Source organism: Coregonus lavaretus (assembly GCF_964263955.1).
Source record: "Coregonus lavaretus genome assembly, chromosome: 39".
Taxonomy (NCBI): Eukaryota; Metazoa; Chordata; class Actinopteri; order Salmoniformes; family Salmonidae; genus Coregonus; species Coregonus lavaretus.
Window position 1 is genome coordinate 22,309,467 of NC_140026.1, and position 15,931 is coordinate 22,325,397.

At 42.8% G+C, this 15,931-nt stretch overlaps 1 protein-coding gene across 5 annotated transcripts in view; it reads right to left on the reverse strand.

The window, feature by feature from the left end:
• The window catches only part of nrxn2b (neurexin 2b), an 863,757-nt gene that overhangs the window by 476,970 nt on the left and 370,856 nt on the right, over nt 1-15,931 (reverse strand). The gene's annotated exons all lie outside the window — the stretch shown is intronic.

The window sequence follows — 15,931 nt, forward strand, 5'->3', positions numbered from 1 at the left end:
CGGTGTTCCATTGCAGGGGGTGTGGCCAATCATATTCCGAATGGTTGGCAGGTTATATTTTTCTAAGCAAACTTTTTCTCAAGTTGCTTTTCTCTAGATCTTGTGCAAGACAGTTTAGGGAGTATGGAGAAGCCAGAAAAAAAATAACATATCAAAATGTAAATGATCAAAATTATCACAATAGTTAAAATGACTAAGAGAATAAGGACAGCAATATTGACGATGATAATCAGAAAGTTAAGGATATTCAATTTCAATGGGGTATATAAGAAAAACAAAACAAAAAATGACATTTACTGCATATTGTAGCAGAGAAGAGCGCAAGAGAAAGAAAGAAAGAAAGAAAGAAAGAAAGAAAGAAAGAAAGAAAGAAAGAAAGAAAGAACGGAAGGAGGGATTGAAAGACATTTTGTTCATTTTGGGATGCAGTATCATTGTGTCTACGTCCTGAAAGAGAGAGATATTCAGTTATTCAAGTTCACTTCCAAAACACCCAATACCCATAACCTCTGCCCCTAGAGAGAGAAACAAACAAAAAATTGACACTGTGTTAGAAGTCAACTATTTATATGCACTTGATGACAAACAGTTGTCTGGCTATTCCTCCCAATTCACTGTGAATGATGACAATGAATGTATGCACCCAATTTTGAATTCGGAAGTTGTCATGTGATTTCTGTATGAAGTCTGATTTTAACCTTAATTCCCAACTAGAGTAGAAAGTATAGCTTTTAATTAGATGACTGTACTTCTCTATGACTTGGTATGTTCATATCTCACAACGTTGTTCCAGACAGAATAAATATAGATAAATGATATACCATATAGTGTTACGTGTGTGTGCGCATGCTTGCGTGTGTGTGTACATTTGTGCTTATGTGCTAATATGCACTACACTGCCTTCCCACTCTGCTGATTTTTTTTAAATTCATGTTGTTTCCAAGTCATTTCAACAAAAAAATGCAATGTGATGATGTTGAATCAACGTGGAAAACTAATTGGATTTGTTGAATCAACGTGGAAAACTGATTGGATTTGTTGAATCAACGTGGAAAACTGATTGGATTTGCAAAAAGTCATCAACGTAAGGGAATTTCTTATTTTTTTTCAACCAACTTTTAACCTAAATCCAATGACATGGTTAATGTTTTTGTTGATTTCATGTTGAATTCACATTAGTTGACAACTCAACCAAATGTAAATCGAAACTAGATGTTGAAATGATGTCTGTGCCCAGTGGGTTGTGGCTTTTTCTGTATGTGCCCAAAGGGTTACTTTGTGTGTATATGTGTGGGAGTGAATAAGAGTGGCAGCTCCACAGTGCCAGTGGGGTTAGTCAAAAAAAGAAGATGGCCGCTCACTGTTTGATCCGGGTCACCAGATCCAGGTAAGCAGTGTGAAGCATCCCCGCTCTGCCGCTAATGATTTATGTTAATCCATTAATTAGGTAAATAAATTCCAACAGTGGGTGTAGCATTTGCATATGTATGCCTCTTTGCCTCGTCAAAGACCCACACTGTGCTTGTGTCTCTAATCGTAACAAAACACAGACACAGATACATCAAACCCAAAATAGGGATTCAAAGGGACTGGGGACGCAAAACAATGGTTTATTAAATAAGACAAATGACGGTCTATGAAGGTGACAATCACTGTGTGTCTTTGTCTAACGGACAGATAGCAATTATGTGAATCATCTTTTTTTGTGAGAAGCGTGATTAAATATTACGTGTGTGGGGTTTCAGATCCCCCAGTGTTTGATGTCTGAATCCTGAACTTATCTCGGATCTTTAAGAAGTTCTTACATGCAGGGAAAGTCAAGGAATGCATGTGGAAAATGTATCTTCTCAGACTGCTGAGGATCTTTGGATGAACATAAAAAGAGAGATGAAGAAAACAAAGTATGGAGCGAAGTCAGACTGAAGTCATCCCTTCATCAAAGTTTTGGAGAAAGAGAAGACAAATTAACACCCTGAACTGGCCAAAGTCGGTATAGAGATCTTCGACCAACATTCCAGACCTACACTCCTCCTTTCTCTTCTAACCATGTCATTTTTATTTATTTTTAACCTTTATTTTATCAGGGAGTCATAGCATGACCGCATGTTAAATAATTCAAGGGAAGGTGGGCAAAGAAAGTCATAGAGGGAAGAAAGAGGTATAGCTCAATATACCACCTTCTGAAACCATCTGCGATTCGCTAAAACTTTTATGAACCTGTAGAGTGAGAGGGAGAAAGACAGAGAGAAGTAAAAGATGGCAGAGGTCCAAAGAGATTGAAATAGAGTGTTCGAGAAAGAGGGAGACAGAGAGAGAGAAAGGAAAACAGAAGAACAGAGAGACAGAAAAATAACTGTCTCTCACATACACAGGAACACACGTCCCTCACACAGCCCAGCCCTGTCTCAATCTCAGCCTGCCAGTGGGTATACTCAACAAGGCCTCCCTATTTTCAAAGTCTTTAGCTGTGGCATTGATGGCACTCGTCCGCCCTCGCCTTCCCTGTCTGTAATTGACTCAAGTGGGACAGGGAAGCAGGGAGGAGGCGGTGGTCATTGTTTGCTGATGGGGGATAAAACTATTAGTGTAAACAAGGAGCAGGCCCTGACATATAACTTTTTTTTAAGCACGCTCAGCCGCTCCCATGCATTATTAATGTGGGGAAGAGACTGTAAAGCGCTTTTAGCATAGTTTCACCATTGTAGCCCTCCACTTGCAGAAGGAAAGGAGATAATTGACATGTCTTCTCTGTCAACAGTCTGGGGAAAGTGGCAAATCGCTAAGGCCCAGAAGCAAATGAGATGACAGCCGGATCGTGTTGACTGAGTAGCAGTAAATGAGGTTATCAGGGGTTTGATTTTTACGTACATGTCACAATGGACAAAGTTGAACTGTCACCGTGAGCACAATCAAGATAAATATTTAATGCGGCTGTGAAAAAGATAAATGGTTGGCAGACTCTGACAAGGCCCACTGTAGCATGGGTCTGTGTGGATTTATAACAAGAGAGCTGTAAGAATGATGACCGATTTCATATACATTTCCAATTTAGCCAATAATAGTCAGTGATAAAAAAGGGACAGGGATAAATCGTATTGGCTGGAAGGAATGGTTACTATTTTTCATTAGACCTGAGGTAGTTGAGAGGGTAATGGGTTTTATAGTGTGGAATAAGATTAGAGCACTATTCCTAGAAGAGAGTCTGCATACAGAACTCATATTGAAATGGTCACATAGTTGATCATACAGGGAACAACACATACAGTTCCTTCAGAAAGTATTCATACCCCTTGACTTTTTCCGCATTATGTTGTATTACAAGCTGAATTCTCACCCATCTACACACAATACCCCATAATGACAAAGGGAAAATGTGTTTTTAGAACTTTTTGCAAATGTATTGAAAATTAAAAACATAAATATCTAATTAACATAAGTATTCACACCCCCGAGCCAATACTTTGTAAAAGCATCTTTGGCAGCGATTACAGCTGTGAGTCTTTCTCTAAGAGCTTTCCACACTTGGATTGTGCAACATTTGCCCATTATAATTTTCAGAATTCTTCAAGCTCTGTCAAATTGGTTGTTGATCATTGCTAGACAACCATTTTCAGATCTTGCCATAGATTTTCAAGTAAACTTATGTCAAAACTGTAACTCGGCCAATCGGGAACATTCACTGTCTTCTTGGTAAGCAACTCCAGTGTAGATTGTAAGCAGTATATGGACAAGGTATGGCAAGGTTATCTCCTGAGTGGCGCAGTGGTCTAAGGCACTGCATCGCAGTGCTAACTGTGCCACTAGAGATCCTGGTTCGAATCCAGGCTCTGTCGCAGCCGGCCGTGACCAGGAGACTCATGGGCGGCGCACAATTGGCCCAGCGTCGTCCAGGGTAGGGGAGGGAATGGCCGGCAGGGATGTAGCTCAGTTGATAGAGAATGGCGTTTGCAACGCCAGGGTTGTGGGTTCATTTCCCACGGGGGGCTAGTATAAAAAAAAAAATGTATTCACTAACTGTAAGTCGCTCTGGATAAGAGCGTCTGCTAAATGACTAAAATGTAATGTAGATTTGGCCTTGTGTTTTAGGTTATTGTCCTGCTGAAAGGTGAATTCATCTCCCAGTGTCTGGTGGAAAGCAGACAACCAGGTTTTCCTGTGGTATTTCCCTGTGCTTAGCGCCATTCCGTTTCTTGTTAATCCTGAAAACCTCCCCAGTCCTTAACGATTACAAGCATACCCATAACATGATGCAGCCACCACTATGCTTGAAAATACAGAGAGTGGTACTCGGTAATGTGTTGTATTGGATTTGCCCCAAACTTAATTGCAGTTTTACTTTAGTGCCTTGTTGCAAGCAGTATGCATGTTTTGGAATATTTTTATTCTGTACAGGCTTCCTTTTCACTCTGTCAATTAGGTTAATATTATGGAGTAACTACAATGTTGTTGATCCATCCTCAGTTTTCTCCTATCCCAGCCATTAAAATCTGTAACTGTTTTAAAGTCACCATTGGCCTCATGGTGAAATCCCTGAGTGGTTTCCTTCCTCTCCGGCAACTGAGTTAGGAAGGACGCCTGCATCTTTGTAGTGACTGGGTGTATTGATACACCATCCAAAGTGTAATTCATAACTTTACCATGCTCAAATGGATATTCAATGACTGCTTTTTAAAATGTTTACCCATCTACCAAAAGGTGCCCTTCTTTGCGAGGCTTTGGAAAAAGATCCCTGGTCTTTGTGGTTGAATATGTTTGAAATTCACTGCTCGACTGAGGGACCTTACAGATAATTGTATGTGTGGGGTACATAGTAAATCCATGCAACTTATTATATGAGTTGTTAAGCACATTTTTACTCTGGAACTTATTTAGGCTTGCCATAACAAAGGTGTTGAATACTTATTGACTCAAGGCATTTCAGCTTTCATTTGTAATTAATTTGTAAAATTTTCAATAAACATAATTCCAATTTGACATAATGGGTACTGTGTCTAGGCCAGAGACAAAAAATATCAATTTAATCAATTTGCAATTAAGGCTGTAACACAACAAAATGTGGAAAACGTCAAGGGGTGTGAATACTTTCTGAAGGCACTCTATGCTATCAAATGACTCGGAGGATACTAAACATAAGGTTACTGAGGGATGTGTGCGTGAGTGACGGTGGGTGCGGTTGGTGTGTTGTGTGCATGCATGTATGCGCTCATGTTTGTATTAGATTGTCTATTTCATTTTATGTGGCACATACAGTGGGGAAAAAAAGTATTTAGTCAGCCACCAATTGTGCAAGTTCTCCCACTTAAAAAGATGAGAGAGGCCTGTAATTTTCATCATAGATACCCGTCAACTATGACAGACAAAATGAGATTTTTTTTCTCCAGAAAATCACATTGTAGGATTTTTAATGAATTTATTTGCAAATTATGGTGGAAAATAAGTATTTGGTCAATAACAAAAGTTTCTCAATACTTTGTTATATACCCGTTGTTGGCAATGACACAGGTCAAACGTTTTCTGTAAGTCTTCACAAGGTTTTCACACACTGTTGCTGGTATTTTGGCCCATTCCTCCATGCAGATCTCCTCTAGAGCAGTGATGTTTTGGGGCTGTCGCTGGGCAACACAGACTTTCAACTCCCTCCAAAGATTTTCTATGGGGTTGAGATCTGGAGACTGGCTAGGCCACTCCAGGACCTTGAAATGCTTCTTACGAAGCCACTCCTTCGTTGCCCGGGCGGTGTGTTTGGGATCATTGTCATGCTGAAAGACCCAGCCACGTTTCATCTTCAATTCCCTTGCTGATGGAAGGAGGTTTTCACTCAAAATCTCACAATACATGGCCCCATTCATTCTTTCCTTTACACGGATCAGTCGTCCTGGTCCCTTTGCAGAAAAACAGCCCCAAAGCATGATGTTTCCACCCCCATGCTTCACAGTAGGTATGGTGTTCTTTGGATGCAACTCAGCATTCTTTGTCCTCCAAACACGACGAGTTGAGTTTTTACCAAAAAGTTATATTTTGGTTTCATCTGACCATATGACATTCTCCCAATCCTCTTCTGGATCATCCAAATGCACTCTAGCAAACTTCAGACGGGCCTGGACATGTACTGGCTTAAGCAGGGGGACACGTCTGGCACTGCAGGATTTGAGTCCCTGGCGGCGTAGTGTGTTACTGATGGTAGGCTTTGTTACTTTGGTCCCAGCTCTCTGCAGGTCATTCACTAGGTCCCCCCGTGTGGTTCTGGGATTTTTGCTCACCGTTCTTGTGATCATTTTGACCCCACGGGGTGAGATCTTGCGTGGAGCCCCAGATCGAGGGAGATTATCAGTGTCTTGTATGTCTTCCAATTCCTAATAATTGCTCCCACAGTTGATTTCTTCAAACCAAGCTGCTTACCTATTGCAGATTCAGTCTTCCCAGCCTGGTGCAGGTCTACAATTTTGTTTCTGTTTTCCTTTGACAGCTCTTTGGTCTTGGCCATAGTGGAGTTTGGAGTGTGACTGTTTGAGGTTGTGGACAGGTGTCTTTTATACTGATAACAAGTTCAAACAGGTGCCATTAATACAGGTAACGAGTGGAGGACAGAGGAGCCTCCTAAAGAAGAAGTTACAGGTCTGTGAGAGCCAGATATCTTGCTTGTTTATAGGTGACCAAATACTTATTTTCCACCATAATTTGCAAATAAATTCATAAAAAATCCTACAATGTGATTTTCTGGATTTTTTTTTCTCAATTTGTCTGTCATAGTTGACGTGTACCTATGATGAAAATTACAGGCCTCTCTCATCTTTTTAAGTGGGAGAACTTGCACAATTGGTGGCTGACTAAATACTTTTTTCCCCCACTGTATATGTGTTTTGTATGCACCACATGTCACAGCAGAGGTATCAGTGGACTATTGCTGTAGTGAGATCTACAGCAGTGTGGTCAGAGGAAGCCGAGAGGCGTCTTTCTAGCAGGTAGTTAGTTCCGCTTTCATTCCAATCCTCTCCTTGATACTCCCCTTCCTTCCTTCCTTCCTTCCTTCCTTCCTTCCTTCCTTCCTTCCTTCCTTCCTTCCTTCCTTCCTTCCTTCCTTCCTTCCTTCCTTCCTTCCTTCCTTCCTTCCTTCCTTCCTTCCTTCCTTCCTTCCTTCCTTCCTTCCTTCCTTCCTTCCTTCCTTCCTTCCTTCCTTCCTTCCTTCCCCTCTCAACCATAACACCACAGCCTGGGCTCCCAGTAATGGAAATTGACAGAACAGCTCCAGGTGACAATATAAATGTCAGTGCAATTATGACGGAGAGAGAGTTAGGCAAACAGGTGGGGCTGTGTGTGTGCAGCCACGAAAGAAAATGATGGCTAATAGTACCTAAGTAGACATTTCTTCTATGTTATTCCTGTCTCTGCAAGTATCTCTCTCTCTCTCCCTCTCTTTTTCCCCCGATTTGTGTATTTCCAAAATGCTACCTGCCACATGTGTGAGTATGCTGTAATGGTCCAGAGATTTTTAACATAATTATAGGTCTGGTTAAAATGGCTGTAAGATGCAAACTAGGACATGAATAAACATGACAGTTGGTGACAGAGCTGTTAGTGGTAAACGAGGGGCTCTTTCTGAGTGAGAAGGGGTGAAGATGTTAATGTATGCAAACACACGCAAACACGCATGCATGTACGCACACACACACACAAGCACTTGTTTGCACACACGCAGGTACGTACATACACACATGTAAGTTCAAGTGCCATATTAATATGCACACGTACAATCATACAAACTCCATATTAGCAAACAAATGGAAATGGGATGCTATGCAAAGGACATGCAGATCATTGCTATTGAGTTGAATATTGAGTAGCGATTCAAACTAATTTTCATACATGGGCATGAGCTAAATGTCTTTGGCCAGAAGCTCTCTTCGACCTGTGTGCAGAACATCCAGTAGACTCACGACAGCTGTTACACCGCATGCCATTTCACCCAACTGTTACACCACATGCCATTTCACCCAACTGTTACACCGCATGCCATTTCACCCAACTGTTACACCGCATGCCATTTCACCCAACTGTTACACCGCATGCCATTTCACCCAACTGTTACACCGCATGACATTTCACCCAACTGTTACACCGCATGACATTTCACCCAATTGTTACACCGCATGCATTTTCACCCAACTGTTACACCGCATGCCATTTCACCCAACTGTTACACCGTATGCCATTTCACCCAACTGTTACACCGCATGCCATTTCACCCAACTGTTACACCGCATGACATTTCACCCAATTGTTACACCGCATGCATTTTCACCCAACTGTTACACCGCATGCCATTTCACCCAACTGTTACACCGCATGCCATTTCACCCAACTGTTACACCGCATGCCATTTCACCCAACTGTTACACCGCATGCCATTTCACCCAACTGTTACACCGCATGCCATTTCACCCAACTGTTACACCACATGACATTTCACCCAACTGTTACACCGCATGCCATTTCACCCAACTGTTACACCGCATGCCATTTCACCCAACTGTTACACCGCATGCCATTTCACCCAACTGTTACACCGCATGCATTTTCACCCAAATGTTACACACCGCGTGCCATTTCACCCACAGATGAGCCCCGGTGGCCATAATCCTCGATAGATTGCTTTGGCCTTATTGATATGCGAGGGAGGTGCTCGGTGGCTCTGCTATCGTTTGACTAGTCCTTGCTGGTGGGAATGTTATGGGAAATGCATGGTTAACCCTACGAGAGCTGTGATACTCTTTAGACTTGAGAGAGAGGGGATTAAATATGTTATGAGGACAGGAGGTGGTGGTAGTGAAGTGGTTCATGCCTCTCCTGTATGTTAATACAGTGTTAACCCTACAAGAGCTGTGGTACTCTATAGAGATACAGAGGTGGACTATAGTATGCGATGAGGACAGTACTGGCACTGAAGTGGTTAATGCCTCTTCTGTACTGGAGGCAGAAACATAAACAGGCTCGAGATGAAACAACAGCCAGCGGACCGGCCAGTTGCTAGGTGACAAATTACGAGCGGGGAGAGGAGATGCAAGTGAAAGGGAGAGGAGGAATTGATTGGACGACTGTTCTGCATTCTAGTGGCTTCCTCTCTGTGTCGATGAAGGTTGATGCTGTGGGATGGGGAGAGGAAGGGAAGGAGGGATGGAAGGGGAGGGAGAGGGGGGCATAATTGCAATTGTTAGTTTGATGATGCCGAACAGAGAGGGATAGAAAAACAGGAGGAGAAGAGATGCAGAAGAATTTCGAAGAAGCCCCACCATTGATTGTGGTACTGGTTGTTCTTTCTCCTTCCTATGGAATGATTAAATCATTCCTCATCCCATACAAAGGAAGCGCTAGCCTTTTTAAGGCCCTGATTCTCATGCTCCAGTGTGTGTGTGTGGGTGTGTGTCTGCACATGATTATGTCAAATCCAATTAAAGTTTATTGGTCTAGCGCAGGGTTGCCTAACCCTGTTCCTGGAGAGCTACCCTCCTGTAGGTTTTCGCTCCAACCCCACGTGTTACTAACCTGATTCATCTTATCAACCTGCTAATTATCAGAATCATGTGTTCTAGATTAGGGTTGGAGCAAAAACCTACAGGACGGTAGCGCTCCAGGAACAGGGTTGGGCAGTCCTGGTCTAGCGGTTGCAGCGAAATGCTTGTTACTAGCTCCTAACAGTGCAGTAGAATGTCAAACAAGTACACAAATAATCGAAAAACTAAAAACAAGATGTGTGCCTATTCGTGCCTGCTCATGCATGAGTGTGCGTGAACTCTGTACACGCACAGTGTGTCCTGCCTGCAGCACATCAAAGGCAACGTGTTGGAGGAGCTCTGGGCACTGGGAACCACAGAGCAGTATGCTCAGAGCAGTATGCTCAGCACTTAAGAACAAGACAAATCTGTTTGATCCCACAATTAATCCAATGGCTGAAACCAAGGTCTAATTTTATGGGGGAAAAAGACAGGGGATAGAGCACAAGACAGATAGACAGAAAGGGAATGCAAAGAGGGAGAAAAAGAAAGAGAGAAAGAGAGCGAATAGGAAAGATGTTCAAGAGTTCAAATGTCTCAGTCACCAGACGTAAGCTAAGCCTTCTCCCCAGTTCACAGACACATGAGCAGTAAAGACTTTGTTGTTAAGCCACAGAGGGAATAAAAGAAAGCCTTTCCTATTCCCTCGCTCCCTAAACTGTGCTCTGCATCTCAGAGAAGCTTTCTCTCTTCCTCTGTGAGGCCTCCTTTTTCACTGCATGTAGAGTATCATACACATTGACACACATGCACGCACACGCGCACACACACTCACACACACACCATCCCCACACACAACCCTCCCATCCTCATACACTCCCTGATGTCCTGCAGCTCTTCCTGTCTGGATCATGTTTCCTATTGATTGCAGGTCTCCCGAGGGCCTAAGGTGCCTGTTCTGCACACAGACAGATAGACAGCTCCTGACTGTGCTTACTGTATTACCCCCTCTTTCAGTAAGTGGTTTGGAATTAAACCTAAAGATCCAAACAATGGGATACTGCAAGAAATCTCCCTGTGCCCTTTTTCTGGCAGCAGCAGTATATGAACAGCATGTCTGTGTCTCTTCCCTGTAGCCTATGTGTCATACCAGGTTTAGCTGTCCAGTTGCTCCATTTCCGTCTATTGGTATCTGCATTTCCATGGTTTACATGTCGCAAAAACCAGCCTTTCAGCAAACTTGAAGTACTAGATTCCCCTAAGAAAGCTGACAAATCCAGCACAGATAACATGATAAATGTAATAATTTAGAGCGGAATGAACCCACTGGGCACACGTTGTTTCCAACTCGTTGTTTCCATGTCATTTCAATGAAATGTGGACATGGAAACATGGAAAAGTGTTGAATTGACGTCTGTGACCAGTGGGAATTGACTGAAGCGGGAGAGACGGGGATATTGGCAGAATCACCTTAATGTTCATCCTCTACTGCCGAATCCTAACATCTCTGATGGGGAGTGCTCTATAATCAAAACACAGACGGAGAGCAAACTCAGTGTGGACACTTCATAATGACAGGAGATGTCTTTACTCTCTCACCATATGCCCTGATTAGGGCACTACTTCTGACCAGAGCCCTATGGGTCCTGGTCAAAAGTAGTGCACTATATACGGAAAAGGGTTCCATTTGGGACACAGTCTAGTTGTAAGGAACATGGAGAGGATATTGATTCTTGAGGGTAATACATGTCTGCTATTGTGAACAGAATGAATGAAGGGCATGTTTATAAAGACATATAGGGCTGTCGACAAGATAAATAGACAATTGTGAATACAGAGTTGGTATATTATGTGTCATGTAGTAGATTACATTTGTGCATGACATTTATTTTGTGTCAAACAACAACTTTCTCTTGCTGTGGAAACAGTCAGCTAAGTGTACTTCTGGATGTGAGCATTCGAATGTATAGACCTATATGCTTCCATGCTTACACTCTTAGAAAAAACGATTGCAAAAGGGTTCTTCAACTGTCCCCATAGGAGAACCCAAAAGGGTTCCAGGTAGAAGGGTTCCATGTAGAACACTCTGTGGAAAGGATTCTACATGGAACCAAAACGGCTCTACCTGGAACAAAAAAAGGTTATTCAAAGGGTTCTCTTATGGGGACAGCCAAATAACGCTTTTAGGTTCTAGAAAGCAGCTTTTTTTCTGAGTGCGTAGCCACCCTCCTGTTTGTCAATTCGAATTGGTCCACTGGTCTTGCTGCATGGGTTTGCATTGTATGCATGAATGCTTGTGCTGTAGTATGTGTCTGTCTGTCCAGCAACTTAGCCCTGGAGTATTGCAGCGCGGTCACCAGTGCTTAAAGTCTACAAACCGTACATGATAGTCTCTCATTATGTCAGAGCCAGAGAGAAGAGGAGGAGAAGGGTGGGTAGGAGGAGGGTAAATGGGAAGGGAGGGGACACCTGCCTGCCTGACTGACTCTCTGTGTTTGAAGGAGCCTACTCCATGATGAGAGGTCAGTGTGAACGTCCTTGCCTGTCCATCATCTATATACCACAGGGACCATCCACACTGTTCTCAGACACAGTCTGTTACCTCTCCCCAAACAGGCCTGCAGTACAGCATTTCCTCTCCCTACACAGGCCTGCAGTACAGTATTACCTCTCCCTACACAGGCCTGCAGTACAGCATTTCCTCTCCGTACACAGGCCTGCAGTACAGCATTACCTCTCCCGATATAGGCCTACACTACAGCGTTACCACTACTCACCTCTGGGTGGAGCTGTGATTCTGTGTTAAATTTCTTCTCTTTAGGATTCCATATCCTCTCACCTAATTCTTTGCCTCATTTTCACCATTAAGAAGCTGACAAATCCACATGTTTCAGGTGAGTGGTGGTGGATGAGAAAACACACAATGAGTGAAAAAATAACTGAATGATTAGTCACCAGCTTGAACAGTTTGGGAAGCTCATTGTAACTACTGATGCCGAACACAGTAAAAGCATTTTTAAACAAATCAAGCTAGGCATTAAAAAGTGCATGTGTTTGTGTGTGTGTGTGTCAGCATGTGTGTGTGTGTGTGTGCATACACATGCATGCTTGTGCTCCTACAGATGTGTGTGTGTATATATACAGTCAATTCGGAAAGTATTCAGACCCCTTGACATTTTCCACATTTTGTTACGTTACAGCCTTATTCTAAAATTTATTAAATCGTTTTTTTCCCTCATCAATCTACACACAATACCCCATAATGACAAAGCAAAAACAGGTTTCATTTTATTTTGCAAATGTATTAAAAATAAAAAAACTGAAATATCACATTTACATAAGTATTCAGACCTTTTACTAAGTACTTTGTTGAAGCACCTTTGGCAGCGATCACAGCCTCGAGTCTTCTTTGGTATGATGCTACGCTTGGCAGACCTATATTTGGGGAGTTTCTCCCTTTCTTCTCTGCAGATCCTTTCAAACTCTGTCAGGTTGGATAGGGAGCATCGCTGCACAGCTATTTTCAGGTCTCTTCAGAGCTGTTCGATCGGGTTCAAGTCCGGGCTCTGGCTGGGCCACTCAAGGACATTCAGAGACTCCTGCTTTGTCTTGGCTGTGTGCTTAGGGTTGTTATCCTGTTGGAAGGTAAACCTTCACCCCAGTCTGAGGTCCTGAGCGCTCTGGAGCAGGTTTTCATCAAGGATCTCTCTGTACTTTGCTCCGTTCATCTTTCCCTTGATCCTGACTAGTCTCCCAGTCCCTGCCGCTGAAAAGAACTCCCCACAGCATGATACTGCCACCAACATGCTTCACCGTAGGGATGGTGCCAGGTTTCCTCCAGACGTGACGCTTGGCATTCAGGCCAAAGAGTTCAATCTTGGTTCATCAGACCAGAGAATCTAGTATCTTATGGTCTGAGAGTCTTTTGGTGCCTTTTGGCAAACTCCAAGCGGGCTGTCATGTGCCTTTTACTGAGGAGTGTCTTCCGTCTGGCCACTCTACCATAAAGGCCTGATTGGTGGAGTGCTGCAGAGATGGTTGTCCTTCTGGAAGTTTCTCCCATCTCCACAGAGAACTCTGGAGCTCTGTCAGAGTGACCATCGGGTTCTTGGTCACCTCCCTGACCAAGGCCCTTCTCCCCCAATTGCTCAGTTTTGCCGGGCGGCCAGCTCTAGGAAGAGTCTTGGTGGTTCCAAACGTCTTCCATTTAACAATCATGGAGGCCACTGTGTTCTTGGGGACCTTCAATGCTGCAGACATTTTTTGGTACCCTTCTCCAGATCTGTGCCTCGACACAATCCTGTCTCGGAGCTCTACGGACAATTCCTTCAACCTCATGGCTTGGTGTTTGCTCTGACATGCACTGTCAACTTTGGGACCTTATATAGACAGGTGTGTGCCTTTCCAAATCATATCCAATCAATTGTATTTACCACAGGTGTACTCAAATGATCAATGGAAACAGGATGCACCTGAGCTCAATTTTGAGTCTCAAAGTAAAGGGTCTGGATACTTATGTAAATAAGGTATAGTTTTTATTTTTAATACATTTGCAAACATTTCTAAAAAACTGTTTTTGCTTTGTCATTACGGGGTATTGTGCGTAGATTGATGAGGACATTTTTAAAATCAATTTTAGAATAAGGCTGTAACGTAACAAAATGTGGAAAAAGTCAAGGGGTCTGAATACTTTCCAAAGGCACTGTATGTGTGTGTGTTCTCCTGCATGTGTATGAGTAGCATGATCTGCTCCCAGAGTATTTATTGATTAGCAAGGAGCAGAGTGAGGGCAAACATGGGGTCAGAGGTGACAGGTCAGGTCAGGTCAATGCTATCAATATCCTCCCTCAGCCAACCAGGCAGTCAGTGGGGTGAAGGCAGTGTAAATGTAGAGCTCCTTAATGCATAGGGTTCTCCTCACGTCAGTGACAAGGATACATAGAGGTCTCATCTTCTCTGGGGATTACTAGAGCAGAGGTTGGGGGCAATGTCCACTATGACGAAGAAGGTCATTGTGTTGTCCTATAGGCTAATAAGAAATGTCATTACAGTAGCATAATATAATTCCTCTCAAACAATTAAATTCTGCCAATGTACACTCCCCTCTGTATGTAGTAGAAGCTATAATGTTTAATTTGACTCTATACTCCAGCATTTTGGATTTGTGCTACAGTACAGAATGTCACCTTTTTTGGGGGGGGTATTTTCATACATACAGTATATAAATGAAAGCACTTTGTGTATCTAGTGGGCCCATCTGTAAGTGTCATAAGTATTTAGACAAATTCACTAATTGTGTATTAAAGTAATTAAAGGTTTAGTTTTTGGTCCAATATTCCTAGCATGCAATGACTTCATCAAGATTGTGACTACAAACTTGTTGGATGCATTTGCAGTTAGTTTTGCTTGTGTTTCAGATTATGTTTAGCCCAATAGAAACTCATGGTAAATAATGTATTGTCATTTTGGAGTCACTTTTATTGTAAATAAGAATAGAATAGGTTTCTGAACACGTCTACATTAATGTGGATGCTGCTGTACCATGATTACAGATAATCCTGAATGAATCGTGAATAATGATGAACGAGAAAGTTAGAGGCATAAATATCATACCCCCCCAAAATGCTAACCTTCCATGTTATAGGTAACAGTTAGGATGTTTTGGGGGTATGATCTTTGTACCTCTGTAACTTTCTATAGCGGTGTGTGTGTGTTTTACAGCTGTCCGTGTGTGTGTATGTAGTATAGATGTGTTTGTAGTATAGCTGCTCGAGTCTGTGTGGTATAGCATAGCTCAGTGTGGATCATGGTGGGACGGTGGTGGGTGGGTGGGATCAGGGTCTAAATCTCTAGAATCATGTCAGCTTTCCAAACTCATTAAATCTGTTTCACTCTGGTGAGCAAACATGCCCTCGCAGCAAAAATATCTGACCCCTGCAGTGTGGGAAGAATGGCGCTGCATTGGAAAGCGGATGTTTTACGGGCTCCTGACCAATTGTGCTATTTTGTGTCTTTTTTTTGCGCTGATCTTAACTTTTTTTGTACATAATGTTTCCGCCATCGTTTTCAATGACCGAAATGAGCCTCTAGACATTAGAACAGCTATCACTAACCTTGATTTGGACGAGGACTTCTACTTAGAGGCGAAAGACAGATTTTTCCGGACCAGGCCCAAATCCCAGACAATCAAAGGAGGAGAAGACAATGCTATATAGAGGCAGGCGCACGGACACCCTGATAAGACTACGGCGGCGAGTGAATAAATAGCCTCTACCCTCTGTTCTATTGGCGAATGTCCAATCGCTGGATAATAAAATGGACGAGCTCAGTTTGAGACTATCCTATCAATGGGACAGTAAGAACTGTAATATACTATGCTTCTCAGAGTCATGGCTGAACAAGGACATGGATAATATACAGTGGGGAAAAAAAGTATTTAGTCA